The sequence below is a fragment of the Phyllobates terribilis genome, unplaced genomic scaffold, assembly GCF_046119375.1.
Source record: "Phyllobates terribilis strain yellow unplaced genomic scaffold, ASM4611937v1 Scaffold_3__8_contigs__length_932513732, whole genome shotgun sequence".
NCBI lineage: Eukaryota > Metazoa > Chordata > Amphibia > Anura > Dendrobatidae > Phyllobates > Phyllobates terribilis.
The window spans coordinates 740,022,800-740,041,743 of record NW_027362763.1 but is presented as its reverse complement, the minus strand read 5'-3'; the positions used below and the strand labels follow the sequence as shown (position 1 = coordinate 740,041,743).

The 18,944-nt window shown below is 43.1% G+C and overlaps 1 protein-coding gene across 3 annotated transcripts in view; it reads left to right on the top strand.

The window, feature by feature from the left end:
* Positions 1 to 18,944, top strand: part of ASB3 (ankyrin repeat and SOCS box containing 3) — a 168,603-nt gene that overhangs the window by 13,796 nt on the left and 135,863 nt on the right. The window lies entirely within an intron of this gene.

The following is an 18,944-nucleotide window of genomic DNA, read 5'->3' as shown; positions in this document are numbered from 1 at the left end:
AGTGGGATTATTTTTTCTCACTTATCCGTGTACAATCCGTTTTTTTTGCTCAGCAGCTATTACTCTTGTACAGGACCATTTACAGTTTCCTATGCTTCAGAATTGTAATGTGTCCGTAAGAATCGGATGCCATACTGATTATCCGTACAGCATGCGACCATTTTTTTTTCTCTTGCTGAATACAGCTGAAAAAAAATACGCAGATCTGCACCTGCCTCATTGACTTACATTGGTCCGAGTTCAATCCGATTATTTTTTATCAGATTGCACTCTTCCGATTTATACGCAAATGTAAGCGGGCTCGAAATGTCATAAATTATATCACAGATCTCAAAATCTTCACACAAGATTCTCCAACTCATTAACCACTTTGAGACCAAATCACGTAAATGCACCATAACCGGCAAATGCTGGCTGTGTAAGGGAATGTGCAATAGGCCTTTTCCAGGAGGATCTGCTCCGAAACCTGCCTAGAAAAAAACACTACGGCTATGTTCCCACGATGATTTTTATGGTGAGTTTTTTATGCTGTGTATTTTCGAAAAAATGCAAGTAGCCTATTTTATTTAATGGTGCAGAAGAACATCAAAAGCTCACCAAGAGCTCATTGTGGGAACATAGCCTAACTAAGTACTGAAATGAATTGAACACATGCCTTTCTATGTAAAAACGACATGCTGTTCATATGTGCAGGATTTAGAGCATTTTCTAACCCCTTCAGGATATATGATGTACAGAAAATGGCGTCATATGTCGTGTTCCTGACTTTGATGCGGGCTCACACGCCGAGCCCGCATCTTTCCTGGCTGATGATGGCTGATTTAATCAGCCATCATCTGCCTCTAATGGTTGTGCGTGGAGCTCCTGATAACATGTCAAATGCCGCTGTCAATCTCTGGGAATATTAAGGGGATTACTAAATACAGTATAAAGTGAATAAAAAAAAGTAAAAACAAAAAGTAGAAAAAAAAACTGCAAAAGTTTAAATTACCCCTCTTTTGCCTCATTTAAATAAAACAATTAATAAAAAAAATACACATTTGGTTTCACCACGTTAAGAAATGTCCGTTCTATCAAAATATACAAAAAATGAATCCGATCATTAAACGGTGTAACGAGAAAAGGGTATTAAAATGCCAGAATTACGTTTTTTTGCTCACCGCAACATTGCAATATAATGCAATAAGAGACGGTCAATACATCATATCTACCCCCAAATGATATCAATAAAAACGTCAGCTCAGGGTGTAAAAAGCAAAAATAAGCCCCAACACATCCCCATATCCTGAAAATGTTACGGGTCTTGGAAATCTAATTTTATTTATTTATTTTTTCCCTAATTTTCAATTATTTAAAAAACAAAACAAAAAAAAACCTCTACATATTTGGTATCTGTGTACTTGTACTGACCTGGAGAATCATATTGCCCGGTCAGTTTTACCGTATAGTGAACATGGTAAATAAAAAAAAAACAAAACCCAAATACAATTGTGGATTTGCAATTTCGACACACTTGGAATTTTTTTCCGTTTTCCAGTGCATCACATAATGGAGGGAATGGTGTCATTCAAAAGTACAACTCGTCTCGCCAAAAAAAACAAAACAGCCAGCATATGGTTGTAGGGCAGAAAAATAAAAAAGTTATGACTCTTGGAAGAAGAAGAGGTAAAAATGGAAATGTGCTGTGTCGTGAAGGGGTTAACGGCATCAGATTTCCCAAGACGCGGTTAAAATGTGATATAAGCATTCTTCTTCTGCTCTTAAAGCCGACTAAACTTTATAGTAGTCAATGGGAAGGCGTCTTTCTGAGCATGTTACCAGCAGAAAAAAAAAAAGCCAGTATAAAAAGACTCAAAAACGCTGGAAAAAAAACACTATACCCCCCAAAAAACGCTGGTGGTCAAAGTGGAAAAAGCGCTTAGTAAATGACCAAAAGAATGGTTCAAAAGATGCTTTAGGGAGGAAACACTGGAGTTTGATGAAGCGTCCTCCTGTTGATAAACCTCGTTGTGTGCACATACACCTACACAGGCAGCGTCTTCCTGTATCAGCAACAGCCGGAGCAAGCGCCTGTCGCTGCTATTTACCCATTTAAATGCCGCTGTCAATCACTGAAAGCTGGGGTCTGTAAAAGTCCCCCTTTGTCTACCATGTTGATACTCATATGAAGCCCCATTTGTTCCTGGCCTTTACCGGATAATAGCAATTTAACTATAAATTGTAGTATAAACGATTAAGTGATCCCAGGTTCAAGTCTCTGCAGAGCCTGTAGTAAAAGGCTAAAGGTTGTATGTATGCCAAAAAGGGATCAATACAAATGTCAGCTCAGCGGGTAAAACACAAGACGTCTCTTAGCTCAATTCAGGGAAGTAAAACGCAAAATAATGGAAAATTTCCCGGTCATGAAGGGGCTGAACAAATAAAGCAGATCGCATCTAAGTAATATAAGTACTAAAAGTAATAACAAAAAATGAGAGGGAAACCCTCTGAAGTCAGCTCACCCAAATAGAGATCCACTGCTCGGAAGCTGTGGTGCATCAGGAATTGAAGGAAAGAAGTCATTTCCAGCATCAGGATCTTTCATAAAAATCCAAATTTTTTATTTTTTGTGACAAAAATATTCCAACAGGAAGAGGAAAAAAGAAAACACCAAACACTTCCACCACCGCTAATAAATGATAAAATACGAGGCAAATTCATTTCGGATTGCAATCATTAAGGACATGTGCCCGAAATGCGTTTGCCTTGTATTTTAATGTTTTTTATAGTGGGGGTGGAAGTGTTTGCGTTTTCTTTTTTCCTCTTCCTGTTGGAATATTTTTGCCACAATCAAAATTTTTGATTTTTCTGGAAGATCCTGATGTAGTTCTTTGCTATAAGTAATAGGTATGTGTTCTATACATAAAACGCGGATGTCTGCATGACTCCAGGTGCCTAACCAACCACAGACTACTAGAGATCTGAGGGTCAGTTGCATCAAATGTAAAGCGATCAAAGTCTGCAGCTCATGATCATGTGGCCGAATGGATAATGGCTTGGATTCAGCAGGACGTATAATATCAGAGAAGGTAGTGACAGCTGATGGTGACACCGAGCAGTGTGCTGATGACCACACAAGGCATAGGGCAGCACGGTGGCTCAGTGGTTAGCATTGCAGCCCTGCAGCGCTGGGGTCCTGTGTTCAAATCCCACCAAGGACAAGATCTGGCCAACCATGTTTGCTTGGGTTTCCTCCAGGTTCTCCAGTTTCCTCCTACACTCCAGACGTACTGATAGAGAATGTAGATTGCGAGCCCCGATGGGGACAGCGATGATAATGTCTGTAAAGTGCTAGAGAATTAATGGCGCTATATAAGTGAGTAAAATAAATAAATTCTCTCCGAGAAGCAGCTCATTATGTACAGCGCTACCTCCGATAAACCAGCAGTTTAACCCTGTGTGTCTCATTAAACCTCCTCCAAATATCTTACTGTAGGACATTAGGAAAACAACATGTAAAAAAAAAGGTAACCAAATAGAAAATGCCACTAAAGAACACTAGTAAAAAAAAAAAAAACTCTGTAAAAACTTTTTTCACTCTTTTTATATATTTTGCACCATCATTTCACATGTAAAGCTGCTCCTGTGCAAGTCTTTTTAATGTCCAATGGACTCAGTTTTGTATCCGAATAGTGCAGCACATGGCTACTGCAGTGGGAGAAGTTTCTGCTACAGGTGGCCAGCCACCACGCAGTCGCCATATTTCGCAGTCCATACACTGGGCTGTGGAGTCAGTGTCCATTTTGGTAGAGTCGGAGTCGGTGTCATGGAAATTGAGGAGTCGAAGTCGGAGGTTTGGCTTACCGACACCACAGCCCTGCCTTACACTGACTGCAGTGCCTGGACTGACCGCAGTTCTGATCATATACAAGAGACCTAATTTACTAAAAAGTAAAATAGATTAATTATTTTCTGCCTTTCTTTCTTCATCTTTTATTAAGACACACATCAAACACGCACAATAGATTTGCCGCCATGTCTCAGCAGTGATTGTAATTTTTTGGTAGGGGTATATATTGATCTGTTGCTGATATTGGAGTCCGTGTGAATATCAGCTCCCCCATGTTGTGATCATTCATGGGGTCCAACACAAGGGTGAAATAGGAGGGGACATGACATGTTACCTAGTGATCATGAAGCGGAAAAATGCAGCGTAAATGTCGTAATTCCAGAGTAACAAAAAAAGTATATTCGCTTTATAGGTCTCCATCAGTAACCTGTAACATCAGGATACTGCAAAGGAAATTTTAGAACTATCCATATGCAACATGACCCATAGGCTTGTTGAAATTTGTATGAAATGTCTAAATATCGTGTATATATCGATTATGGAGAGGATGCGGGTGCACAGTGCTCGCTCAGGAGCTGAACCCGTTCCACACAGCGGGGATGCCAGCTGTATTATACGACTGGCACTTGCCTCTAACAGCAGAGATTGGGGCAGCTCTGATTGCTGCTGTTTATCCACTTAAATGCCGCTGTCCATCTCTGACAGTGACATTTGAGTGGCACAATCCTGCTGGGGCGACCTTTTGGACATTCATTGGTTCACCCACAACGTGATTACAGGGTGCCAATGGCATAACAGTCAAAGACCTCTTGAAGAACCCCATCTCTGCCATCTTGGTGCTTCAGTGAAAGCTTGGCTTCATCAGAGACTGTGATTTTTACTCTGCTGCAATAGTGAAATGTTAAAGCATATAGTAAAGCAATTACTATCTACATACATACATATGTATGTATCCTATTGAATCACACACCCCATTTCCCATATAAAAAAATGCATATTCAGTATCGCAACATCTTTAAGAGTATGTGCACATCTTGAGTATTTTGATGCAGAAATTTCTTCACCATTCTTCATCTCTTTGCAGAAAAACGCAGCACCAAATATGTGCATTTTTTTACCTGCAAATTTCTATAATTTTGTAAGTGAATAAATGCTATAGAGACAGACAGACAGACTTACAGACATATAATTTCACAACCCCCCGACATATTATAAAATTGCACCATGTGGAGTTTATTATACAGCCTTTTATGATTAAATGAATGAAAAAAACTACGTGGGGTCCCCTCATTTTTTGTAACCAGCAAAGGTAAAGTAGACAGCTGTGAGTTGATATTATCAGACTGGGAAGGTCCATGGTTATTGGGCCCTTCCCATCCTAAAAATACCAGTCCGCAGCTACCCCAGAAGTGGTACATCACATTATATGCGCGATTTTTGTCGCTTTGCCTTGAATTTTTCCGATTGCCCTGGTGCGGTGGCATTCGGGGTAATGGGGCTTGGGGATGATGTCCACTGTGAATTGTCCAAAAACACAGCTGACATCAAGCCTTGGTGCTAGTAAACCGACATAGTCCACAAATGGAAACCTGAAAAACATAAGCAGAGAAGAATAAAAACAAGACCCTGTTCCTTGTTCACCAATTTATTAGAAAAAAAGTTCCCACGCAGGTCCGACGTAGTCCAGCGCTTCCCACAAAGTTCCCCGAATCCGCCGTCCAAAGCCTATGGCGCTTGTCTATCTCTATAGCATTCCCTGCTGTCTAAAAATGCTGCAAAAAAGCAGCAAATACTCAGCAAATCTGCAATCCTTTTTAGACCTGCGTTTTTATTGCATTTTTTACTGAATTCATTGCAGTCAATGCGTGAAAAAAAGTTGCAAAAACGCTGAAAGAATTGACATGCTGCAGATTTGAATCTGCACAAAATCTGCACGTCACAAATAAGCCAAGTGTGCATGAAACTTCAGGATTCTCATTCACTTTGCTGGCATCAGGAAACCCTTCAGGTTTTCTGAGAAATCTGCACTGTAAAACTGCGACATGTGCACACAGCCTATGTCTATTCTATTAAAATATACATTTATTCAACCATACAGCAGATACCATAAATGAAAAAAAAAATAGATTAAACCCCAGAATTTGATTTTTGGTTGCCACACCTCCTTTCCAAAATGAAGTAAAAAGCGATCAAAACGTCATATGTATCCAAAAATGGTATTAAAAAAAGTACCGATTGGCGTGCAGAAACAAGCCCTCATATAGCTCTATTGAAGGAGAAATAAAAAAGTTATGAATCTCGGAAAATGGTGACCACAAACCAAAGTAATGTGCAGCAAGTTTCTTTTATGCTGAGTTAACACAAACTGTAAATCAGCTTGTTTTCATACTGACGCGGTCATGACTCCACACAGCGATCTCAATGACGATACTGCAGTGAGAAAAATCAATGAAGATGCGAAGTAATCATAATCTCCCCAGTTCGGCCTCTCAGGCTGTGGTCATGTAGACTCAAGCAATGATACCACATGGAATTAAAATAAGAAAGAGGATCTGTCTTAATACTAAGCTGCCATTCAAGGTCAACATAGGGTAGGGATAAGTCTGCTCACTTATTAGCCAAAATGGCACTAATACTATTGTGGCGTTTGTCAAATAGGAGCGATCATAAACTACAGTCCAGAGCATTCATGAGGGATTTGCTCCCTCTGTCTCCTGCACTTCCCAGATGCTAATTGACCACTCTATACTGTGTAATTGCATATCACACCAGCCTATCAATTGTTGAGCATGGTGCAGGGGGAAGCAAAAAGGGTGCACACTTGGTGAATAAATCGGAATCATAAAATATATGTAGAAAAACAACTGGTAAAGTCCTGGATGGGAGATATGTGTCACTGAGGTGGCTAGCCTCTGTGATGTGAAACTTGGAGAGTAGGCTCCAGCACAGTTAGTGCTGAGAGCGTTTTTTAATAAGGCAGCATGGGTCCAGGTTTTTAGGAGCAGTCAGCAGAGATGGGCAGGACTGGATACTCTCATGTCTCTGCCCCGGGATCTGAACAGCCTATTTAAGGTGGCTCAGCTGCTTCATTCCTTGTCTGGGAGTAGAGGTGGAAAGACCTTTTGTGTTGTAGTCTGAAGTCAGAGTCTAAAGAAGTGTGGTCACTAATCTGGATGGGTGAGCCCACCCTGGTATTTGTTACCTACTGGCATATGAACTGTATATTTTATACCTTTGTGCTCAGAAGAGGCTGTTTTGTTTTGAAACCACTGGAGGATTTATGAAGTCAATAAAACTTCACATGTTTGGACTAAACCTGTGTGAACGCTATCAGCGGCCTAATAGCAAGTGAAGCCCTACAATGTCCAGTATATTCTCTGATCATGGAAGCAGTTCAGTGATTTCTCGCACCCACCCCCACCATCAGTTCATCCCCCACTTGATTGTTTCACACTCAGCATGTCTCCTCCATATCGTGTACTACTTCCCCCGCAGTTTAGCCTTCACTTTGATTATTTTCAGACTCCAGCTTAATTCCCAGATTTGAGCCTTCATTCTTTTTTCTCCTCTGCTTAAAATTCCATGATTCATCAGAACAGAATCAGACGGGCAATTGGAGCTAGTACTGTCTCTGTCTGCTAAAAGGACACTGATTATGTTTTTCTCTATGTATTCTTAAATTGGCTAATAAATTATAAGTATACAGTCATGAAGGCAGAGCTGTCAACTTCTATATTATAACTATGTATAGCTGTACAATTATCATCACTAACTGTGATTTGGAAGAGAATAATTGTCAGATAGAAAGGAGGGTAGCCTTTTCTTAAAAAGAAAAACATCCAAGCCCTGCTATGTTCTGCCAAAAGCATGTGAGAAAACGTGTTATGGTCTGATGAGACCACAGTTAAGCTTGCACCAAACATCGTGTGGTGCAAAGCCAACACTGTGCCTCACCAAAACAACACTATACCCACAGTGAAGCATGGTGGAGGCAGCATTATGCTTTTCGGGCAGTTTTTCATTACGTGAAACTGGAGCTTAAGTGAAGGCGGAAGGAATTATGAGCAGTTCGAAATGTCAGTTAATTTTGCAGCAAAACCTTCAGACCTCTGCTGAAGATGAAGAGAAATTTCACCTTTCAGCCTGACAATGACCCTAAGAATACCTCCAAATCAATAAAAGAATGGTTTCACCAGAAGATCAAAATTTTGGAATGACCCAATTGAATCCAAAATCTGTGGGTGATCTGAAGAGGGCGCTGTGCACAGGAAACACCCTCACAATCTGACTTATTTGGAGCTCTACTGCAAGGAAGAGTGGGGAAAGGTTGCCAAGTCCAGATAGACCCCTACCCAAAAAGATTCGATGCCATTAGAAAATTCAAAGGGCACTTCAACAAAGCATTAGTTTAAGGGTGTATATATATTTATGCAAATACATTATTTGTTTTTTTTTTTTCATTTTCTTTGTTCCACCCGAAAATATTTTTAGTGTATTTTTCAATTGGATTGTGCAGATTATGGTTGACATTAAAGGGGTTGTCAGGCCTTAGGCTACAAGTCTGCAGTCACTACATGTGAGTGCAGACTTGTGAAAACTCATATTGCACACTGCACCCTGTGAGGGTTCTTCTGTGCCGGGAGCGGAGGACGCGTGACTGCAAGTATGTGATTTGCATTCATGTGGTCACATTCCGACTAGACGGGTACAGCCTCACTCAATGCAAGTGTATTAAATGAGGTCGGACAAGTCTAGTCTAGCAAACGCATACAAGCGGTCATAAGATCGCCCGCTCCTGGCGCCGGCAAAGAAGAATCCTCGCAGTGCGCGTGCTTTGAGGATTCACCGGTCTGCAGTGACAACCCCTTTAAGGAATTCCACTCGTCTGTTCCATTTTAGGACCAGGAAAAAGGGGATTTATGTTCAAAATGGTCCTGTTTGCTTAGTGATGCGAAAGAAAGCAGAAGAGCCCATTTAAGGCTCTGTACACAGTCTTTTTGCTTAGTTTATGGAACAGAAACTCAAAAGGTTTTTAGGAGGATTTTAAGAGTTTCCGCTGAGTTTCTGCTTCCAAAACTCCTTGAAAGACTCTGTGCCCATATCCTAAAGGTGGAAAAAGTCCCAAAATGATTCTTCTTGGTATGATTTTTTTTCTTTACTTGACCAAAAAAGTGGCAATTTAACAGGAGAGTCGTAGACTTTTAATATCCAGTATCAAAACATTTATATAGCACATACTATGTATCCAGGTTGGGAACATAACCTTTTTTTAAATAAGTTGTCCACTCCTTGTCATCCCCACGCATGGCCCCGATAAAATAAAAAACGCTTATACTCTCCTTCCATGCTGGCGCCGTTCCCGTGGTGTCGGCACCCCCGGTCTCAGGGCTCCTGTGCTGTTGTTGTGACACGTGACCTCGGCGCCCAATCAGTCCTGGCATCACTGTCCCCGCCTCCTGTCGAATTGGATATAGAGGAAGTCAGATCAGCCGCAGCCCCGACTTCCTCTTCATGTTCGATTTGTCCGAAGGTGGAGACAGTGACTGATTGGGCGCAGGCGTCACGTGTCACAACAATCGCACAAGAGCCCCGGGACCGCGAGTGCTGACACCGCTGGAACAGCGCCGGCACAGGAGGGGAGTATAGGCTTTTTTCTTTTATCGGGACCAAACATTTAAATCAACAAGGGATTGGACAACCCCTTTAAGCGTTCCCCCTAATAAGTGAAAAGAATAAAGAGGTGGAGTACTCCTATAAGCTGTCAAAACGTATGAAACCAGCACTGATGGAGTAGCCACAAATCACCAAAGAGAATAAAAGATTTTTTTTTCTAGAACTATAATTAAAATAACCGTACATGGAAAATATTGTGGTCCCATAAGGAGGAAGGAAAAAAATGTCCTTATTGGACCACAATATTTTGCACGTACGGTTATTTTAATTCTATTTCAATAACAAAAATCTTTTATTCTCTTTGGTTTGTGGCTACTCCTTCAGTGGTTTTATATCCACTGTATATATTGGGTGATTTAAATAAGGAATGATTACAGATCCATTTGAAGAATCCTTTTTCTTGTATTCTAAAAGACCTTTTATCATTATTGTTACTTCTCAGTGGATGTCACTTAATCTGACTGATTAAACATGAATATGCAATCAGAAATATTGACAAAAGTTTTACTTTTTGGTAGCTAAACCCCAAAGGACTGCAGATGCCTCTTACACTGTAGCTAAACCCCAAAGGACTGCGGATGCCTCTTACACTGTAGCTAAACCCCAAAGGACTGCAGATGCCTCTTACACTGTAGCTAAACCCCAACGGACTGCAGATGCCTCTTACACTGTAGCTAAACCCCAACGGACTGCAGATGCCTCTTACACTGTAGCTAAACCCCAACGGACTGCAGATGCCTCTTACACTGTAGCTAAACCGCAAAGGACTGCAGATGCCTCTTACACTGTAGCTAAACCCCAACGGACTGCAGATGCCTCTTACACTGTAGCTAAACCCCAACGGACTGCGGATGCCTCTTACACTGTAGCTAAACCCCAACGGACTGCAGATGCCTCTTACACTGTAGCTAAACCCCAACGGACTGCGGATGCCTCTTACACTGTAGCTAAACCCCAAAGGACTGCGGATGCTTTTTACACTGTAGCTAAACCCCAAAGGACTGCGGATGCTTTTTACACTGTCTCGTTGGCTCAGCTTCGTCATTGAGAGCCCATGATTTAGCTTTTTCCCCAGTCAAAGCATTGGGTATTTTCCAATATCTCATATTCCTTTGTATATAGATAAGTGTTATTTAGTATTCTAATATTTACTAATAACATTTATTCTGCTGTCACATTAGTTCCAGCTAATTACAGAACTTTTTGTCGATTCTTCACCTTGGTCAAAGTTTCCTTTCCATTCTGGACACATTACCTAATATCTCTTATTGTAGTTTTAGACTCAAATTACTTTTTCCATGCTGGAAACCTGTAAAAGCCATTTCTACGTACAGTGTTATCCCACGGCGCTTCACTTTAGATTCTCAGAAGCTGTACCTGAATATCTCCAGCTGACGCTGCAGGAGCGGAGACCCTGATAAAGCTGATAACAGCCGAGCTCCGGGGCTTGTTAGATTTTCTGCATTACCGGCCAGCGTCATTGTGTAATATGCTCTACATTAGCTTATAATCATTTAGTTACTAATTGTGTATATTCAGTTTAATATTGTTTTACATTGGAAGTCGTGTTGAGTTTTCTGCATTATTTTCTTTTTTTTTTTTTCCTTCCATACTTGTGTGCACTCTTCTGTAATGTGTCTGAGAATCTGAGAAGTGTGAGGTTCTGCTGAACTCCTGGAGCTTATCCCTCATTAGAAATGTCTTACATTTTTCTTTTCCAAGAATTTTCAGGAACTACTTTCCACACCCCTCCCAGTCTCTTAAAAAGCTATTTGCGTCCAATGCAGCACTTACATTTAACCCTTTCGTAACCCTGGTATTTTCCTTTTTTGCTTTTTCGTTTTTTGCTCCCCTTGTTCCCAGAGCCATAGCGTTTTTATTTTTTGGTCAACATGGCCGTGTGAGGGCTTATTTTTTGCGGGACGAGTTGTACTTTTCAACGCCATTACTAGTTTTACCATATCGTGTACGGAAAAGCGGGAAAAAAATTCCAAGTGCGGTGAAATTGCAAAAAAAGTGCAATACCACAGATAATTTTTTTAATTTTTTTTTTACCACGTTAACTGAATGCTAAAACTGACCTGCCATTATTATTCTCCAGGTCATTACGAGTTCGTAGACACCAAACATGTATAGGTTCTTTTTTATTTAAGTGGTGAAAAAAAAATTCCAAAAAATGGCTGCATTTTTCAAGACCCGTAACGTCTCCATTTTTCGGGATCTGGGGCCGGGTGAGGGCTTATTTTTTGCGTGCCGAGCTGAAGTTTTTATTGATACCATTTTGGGGTAGATCCGATGTTTTGATCGCCCATTATTGCAATGTTGCGGCGACCAAAAAACATAATTCTGGCGTTTAGAATTCTTTTCTCGTTACGCCGTTTACCGATCGGATTAATTCTTTTTTTATATTGATAGATCAGGCGATTCTGAACGCGGCGATACCAAATATGTGTATGTGGTTTTTTTTTTATTTTATTTTGAATGGGGCGAAAGGGGGGTGATTTAAACTTTTATATTTTTTTAATAACTTTTTTTTTTTCACTTTTTGCTTGCTTCTATAGGCTCCGTAGGAGACTAGAAGCAGCACTTGTCTGATCGTCTCTGCTACATAGAGATGATCAGCAGATCACCTCTATGTAGTAAAAATGCTCCTGTGCTATGAACGCCGACCACTAGGTGGTGCTCATAGCGACCAGCTCATGACAACCACTGGAGTCTGCTGCAGACCCAGGGTTGTCATGCCAACCCATCGGTGACCCGCGATCATGTGACGGGGTCGCCGATGGGCGGGGTAAGTGACGCGCTTCCGGCGCGGCACTGTTAAATGCCGCTGTCAGAGATTGACAGTGGCATTTAACATGTTAACAGCCGCGGGTGGATCGCGATTCCACCCGCGGCTGTTGCAGGCACATGTCAGCTGTAATAATCAGCTGACATGTGCCCGGTTCAGTGCGGGCTCAGCGCCGGAGCCCTCACTGAACCGGGGGTTACAGCCTTGTGCGTACAAATACGGCACAGGCTGTAAAGGGGTTTGTTGTCCACCTGTGGGGACAATTACTTTTTTTTTCTTAACTTTTATTGCATGTATTTGAGGCTAAAAATAATTTTTTAAATTTTGGTTTTCATTTAAACATTTTTCACCCTTTTTGCATCTACATACTATGTGTCTGGCACATTAAATTTTGACTGTGAGAGTTATCTGAAATCTTCTGAGAGGAGCTAAAAAAAGACATATAGAAGAGTTAGATTCTCTCCCATTGGACCATGAAAAGGAGCTTTCTAGGTTCGAACCCTTGAACCTGTGCTTTGTGGTCGGCTTCTATGTCCACTGAGCCACAACAGATACACCTTTTCTCCTGTTTAGTTTCGTTTATCCTTCCCTCATTGTTTTTAGGGTAACAGGTGTTTTCAGTTACTCCTTTTTCTGCCCTATCACCTTTCGTGTGCGGCTTTATGCTTTATATACTTTCCCCCTGCTGGTGATGTCTCATTTGGATGTCCAGCCATACTGCTGTAGTTTAAGCCAGTCAGTGAAAGACCAGCTAGGGTTTGTCTCTGCTGTTTATGTTCTTTACCCTGCACCTATCTTCTGTTTCTTTTTAGGAAGTCTGCTGCGTATTGTCTAATAGTATGTACTTAATTGTTTATTTTGTATTTCATTGTTTGTTTTACTCACTGTGGGATCTTTTCCTTTTTCAGCACAATTTCCCTTTTGTAGGTAATTCACACTCTGCTCTGCCCTCCGATTCTTTAGGAGGAACGTGAAGCACTCGACAGCCTTTCAGGCAGTATCGTTTCGAGTTACCATCGTGTAGTCTGTAGTTAGGGCTATCTCGGCTCACGCAAGAACCACTAGGGACTGCTGGGTCAGGATCTCTAGTCTGTACAGGAACCAGCAGGGTCAGTTGCAGTTTTTAGTGTTTTTTCCTATTTTCCCGAGTGAGTTGCTCCACTATTCTAACAGAGCTCACTGACGGACCTCTGTTAACTTATTTTTCAGCCAGGAATAGACAATGCTATAGAAGCCAAATGTTGCAAAATTGTTAATGAAACCCAATTGCGAAAAGGATATTTACATAAGAAAAAAATATTGTCCCCAAAGATGGACAACCCCTTTATTGATAGCCATAATATTCAGCCAAAGCCACATATATATAACAGCAGCAATCGATCGCCCAGATTGCAGCTCTGGCATAAGAATTTGTCACAGTTTTTGATTCAATGGTCTGGTAAGCAATGAGGTTCTTAGAAAAGATTGTGACCTTTAACGGCAGCACTGGTTCATGAAGCACAAATCTAGGTTATTAATGGGGCGTTGGGCCACCACACACTGTTTCCTGTTTGTCGCGGCAATAATAGCGATGCCGCTATACAATTATTGAATAGGTTTCAGTGCTGGTAATGTCTTTCAATTACTGCTCGATTTGTACTAATAACACAAAAGGTTGTACCTGTGAATGTGCTGCCAAGAATGACAGACACAGTTCATCCAAGAGCGCAGCAACCGGGGGAGATGATGCATTTTTTTTTTTATTTTTTTTTCTGCAATGGCTTTGAGCTGAATTTATGTGGAACAACTCGACTGTTGTAACTTTAAGAGCCATCTAATTTTTTTTGCCTATATATATATATATATATATATATATATATATATATATATATATATATATATATATATATATATATATATATATATATATATATATATATATATATATATAGTACAGACCAAAAGTTTAGACACACCTTCTCATTTAAAGATTTTTCTGTATTTTCATGACTATGAAAATTGTACATTCACACTGAAGGCATCAAAACTATGAATTACCACAGGTGGAATTATATACTTAACAAAAAAGTGTGAAACAACTGAAAATATGTCTTATATTCTAGGTTCATACTACAAATTCTAACAGTCAATTCAGTAGGACTATCAGCTGTGTATCCACCAGACTTCTGCACAACACAACTGTTGGTCCCAACCCCATTTATAAGGCAAGAAATCCCACTTATTAAACCTGACAGGGCACACCTGTGAAGTGAAAACCATTTCTGGTGACTACCTCTTGAAGCTCATCAAGAGAATGCCAAGAGTGTGCAAAGCAGTCATCAAAGCAAAAGGTGGCTACTTTGAAGAACCTAGAATATAAGACATATCTTCAGTTGTTTCACACTTTTTTGTTAAGTATATAATTCCACATGTGTTAATTCATAGTTTTGATGCCTTCAGTGTGAATGTATAATTTTCATAGTCATGAAAATACAGAAAAATCTTTAAATGAGAAGGTGTGTCCAAACTTTTGGTCTGTACTGTGTATATATATATATATATATATATATATATATATATATATATATATATATATATATATATATATATATATATATATATATATATATATATATATATATATATATATATGTGTGTGTATGTATATATATATATATATATATAATATAATAATGCAGCACAGGCTACTGTATTTACTGATCCTGATTTAAAGGGGTTGTCCGGTCCAAATCAATAAGTCTGCTGTCACTCTGTGTACTGCAGAGATTCACCGGTTTCTGAGACGGGACCGGACTGTATATATGCGTTATGCATACTCCCTGGCAGAACCCGTCTAGTGGGCGCGGCCTCACTCCATACACTTGTATGGAGCAAGGCCGCGCCCCGACTAGTGACACGGCGGTCTAGTGGGTGTGGCTGACTAGAGGGCGTGGCCTTGCTCTATACAAGTGTATGGAGCAAGACCACACCCACTGGACAGGCTCTGGTCAGGAGTATGTATAACTCATACATACCCTCCGGTCCCGGGTCAGAAACCGGCGAATCCCCACAGCGCAACTCCTTTTTTAAGGCTGTATTATACCTTATTCTCTCTGCCATCATTCTGGAGTCATATAGCGACTTTTATTGAGACATAGGTCGCATATCCAGAGATCTGCGCGTGAGTGGGGTCGCTTTGTGACCCGCAAGGTTCTGCGACAAGAAAGTCACAAAAAATCCAACTAGTTCCAACTTTTTGAGACTTGATTGTCGCAGTATCGGAATAGTGTGGTCCTTATTTTAAATGTTTAAAAGTAACTTGATAAAGATTGTAGTCTCCTCCTTATTACCATACACAAGAATACATTAAAGGATTTGTCTCATAAAGACAGCCCATTTTTAATTAGACAACGGCCAGCCATCTTGCTGGGGTCCTCAGTGTACGATCCTTTACTGGGAATAATTAATAAGTATTTGCTGACTTGTTTGCCCTGAGAGAGGCGACGCCTGTTCTGTCTCATGTTTCTGATGCATTTCCTTCAGAAGTTTTCTTTGGGCTATCAAGGGGGGAATCGTTTGAAAGTCTTTGGTGTAAAGGGAATGTGTTAAAGGAAAATGACCTTTTATTTAAATTTTTTTTTTTTACTTTTTTAAAGAAGCACTCCTCCTCCCATCAAAGTTTTTATCTTCTTAATATATTGCAATCATCATATTCTACAGCACTGTTTACTTACAATTGCTCAGCCAATCCATTGGTGAAGCTAGACTATTTCTTCACTCATCATACAGGTGTTACCTGCCATTGTAATTTTGTGTATGATGATAATGAGACTGTTGAAAAGTCTCTTGTAGAGAACAGGAAGTATGAGTCGAGTATTGGGCCTAGTAGGCAGCGTGAAAATTGCAAGGTTGTTAATAAAAAAAAATCAACTTTGCAACATTTTTGTTGCTAAATGTTTATTCTGTTCTCAAGAACGGAGTGAATCTTAATTTTATTGTTGCTCCCCCTTACTAAAGCAGAAGTTATCACAAAATAAGTGCAGTTACCTAATGATGGTTTTTCTGGTAGTATAGTTCTCTGTACTATAGAATAATTCTTCCCTTATTATAATAAACTAGATGGTGGCCCGATTCTAACGCATCGGGTATTCTAGAATATGTATGCGTCCGACTGGGCGCGACTAATCAGCGAAGCAGTGTTTAAATGGGTTGTGCACTACTTTAAATTAACCCTCAATGTATCCCCCCGGGGCCCCTATTGAATTTTGGAGGACCGGGGAGCGAGGCCGCCGGTCGGGGTACTTCTGCGAGCAGCCGGGAGATGACCGGCTAGCACAGGGTGAGCGTGTGAGGGAGATGACCGGCTAGCACAGGGTGAGCGTGTGAGGGTGAGCGTGGGAGAGGGTGAGAATGTGAGGGTGAGCGTGGGAGCGGGTGAGAGTGTGAGAGTGTGAGGGTGAGAGTGTGAGGGTGAGAGTGTGAGGGTGAGAGTGTGAGGGTGAGAGTGTGAGGGTGAGAGTGTGAGGGTGAGAGTGTGAGGGTGAGAGTGTGAGGGTGAGAGTGTGAGGGTGAGAGTGTGAGGGTGAGAGTGTGAGGGTGAGAGTGTGAGGGTGAGAGTGTGAGGGTGAGAGTGTGAGGGTGAGAGTGTGAGGGTGAGAGTGTGAGGGTGAGAGTGTGAGGGTGAGAGGGTGAGGGTGAGAGGGTGAGGGTGAGAGGGTGAGATTGTGAGGGTGAGATTGTGAGGGTGAGATTGTGAGGGTGAGATTGTGAGGGTGAGATTGTGAGGGTGAGCGTGTGAGGGTGAGCGTGTGAGGGTGAGCGTGTGAGGGTGAGCGTCAACGTCCGAGCGTCAGAGCTTGAGCGTCAACGTCCGAGCGTCAGAGCTTGAGCGTCAACGTCCGAGCGTCAGAGCTGGAGCGTCAACGTCCGAGCGTCAGAGCTGGAGCGTCAACGTCCGAGCGTCAGAGCTGGAGCGTCAACGTCCGAGCGTCAGAGCTGGAGCGTCAACGTCCGAGCGTCAGAGCTGGAGCGTCAACGTCCGAGCGTCAGAGCTGGAGCGTCAACGTCCGAGCGTCAGAGCTGGAGCGTCAACGTCCGAGCGTCAGAGCTGGAGCGTCAACGTCCGAGCGTCAGAGCTGGAGCGTCAACGTCCGAGCGTCAGAGCTGGAGCGTCAACGTCCGAGCGTCAGAGCTGGAGCGTCAACGTCCGAGCGTCAGAGCTGGAGCGTCAACGTCCGAGCGTCAGAGCTGGAGCGTCAACGTCCGAGCGTCAGAGCTGGAGCGTCAACGTCCGAGCTGGAGCGTCAACGTCCGAGCGTCAGAGCTGGAGCTTCAACGTCCGAGCTGGAGCGTCAGAGCTGGAACGTCCGAGCGTCAGAGCTGGAGCGTCAGAGCTGGAACGTCCGAGCGTCAGAGCTGGAGCGTCAACGTCCGAGCGTCAGAGCTGGAGCGTCAACGTCCGAGCGTCAGAGCTGGAGCGTCAACGTCCGAGCGTCAGAGCTGGAGCGTCAACGTCCGAGCGTCAGAGCTGGAGCGTCAACGTCCGAGCGTCAGAGCTGGAGCGTCAACGTCCGAGCGTCAGAGCTGGAGCGTCAACGTCCGAGCGTCAGAGCTGGAGCGTCAACGTCCGAGCGTCAGAGCTGGAGCGTCAACGTCCGAGCGTCAGAGCTGGAGCGTCAACGTCCGAGCTGGAGCGTCAACGTCCGAGCTGGAGCGTCAGAGCTGGAACGTCCGAGCGTCAGAGCTGGAGCGTCAGAGCTGGAACGTCCGAGCGTCAGAGCTGGAGCGTCAACGTCCGAGCGTCAGAGCTGGAGCGTCAACGTCCGAGCGTCAGAGCTGGAGCGTCAACGTCCGAGCGTCAGAGCTGGAGCGTCAACGTCCGAGCGTCAGAGATGGAGCGTCAACGTCAGAGCTGGAGCGTCCGAGCGTCAGAGCTTGAGCGTCAACGTCCGAGCGTCAGAGCTTGAGCGTCAACGTCAGAGCTTGAGCGTCAGAGCTTGAGCGTCCGAGCGTCAGAGCTTGAGCGTCTGAGCTTGAGCGTCTGAGCTTGAGCGTCTGAGCTTGAGCGTCTGAGCTTGAGCGTCCGAGCGTCAGAGCTTGAGCGTCCGAGCGTCAGAGCTTGAGCGTCCGAGCGTCAGAGCTTGAGCGTCCGAGCGTCTGAGCTTGAGCGTCTGAGCTTGAGCGTCAGAGCTTGAGCGTCAGAGCTTGAGCGTCTGAGCTTGAGCGTCTGAGCTTGAGCGTCAGAGCTTGAGCGTCAGAGCTTGAGCGTCAGAGCTTGAGCGTCAGAGCTTGAGCGTCAGAGCTTGAGCGTCCGAGCTTGAGCGTCCGAGCGTCAGAGCGTCCGAGCGTCAGAGCGTCAGAGCGTCCGAGCGTCAGAGCTTGAGCGTCCGAGCGTCAGAGCTTGAGCGTCCGAGCGTCAGAGCTTGAGCGTCCGAGCGTCAGAGCTTGAGCGTCCGAGCGTCAGAGCTTGAGCGTCCGAGCGTCAGAGCTTGAGCGTCCGAGCGTCAGAGCTTGAGCGTCAGAGCTTGAGCGTCAGAGCGTGAACGTCCGAGCGTCAGAGCTTGAGCGTCAGAGCTTGAGCGTCAGAGCTTGAGCGTCCGAGCGTCCGAGCGTCAGAGCTTGAGCGTCCGAGCGTCAGAGCTTGAGCGTCCGAGCGTCAGAGCTTGAGCGTCC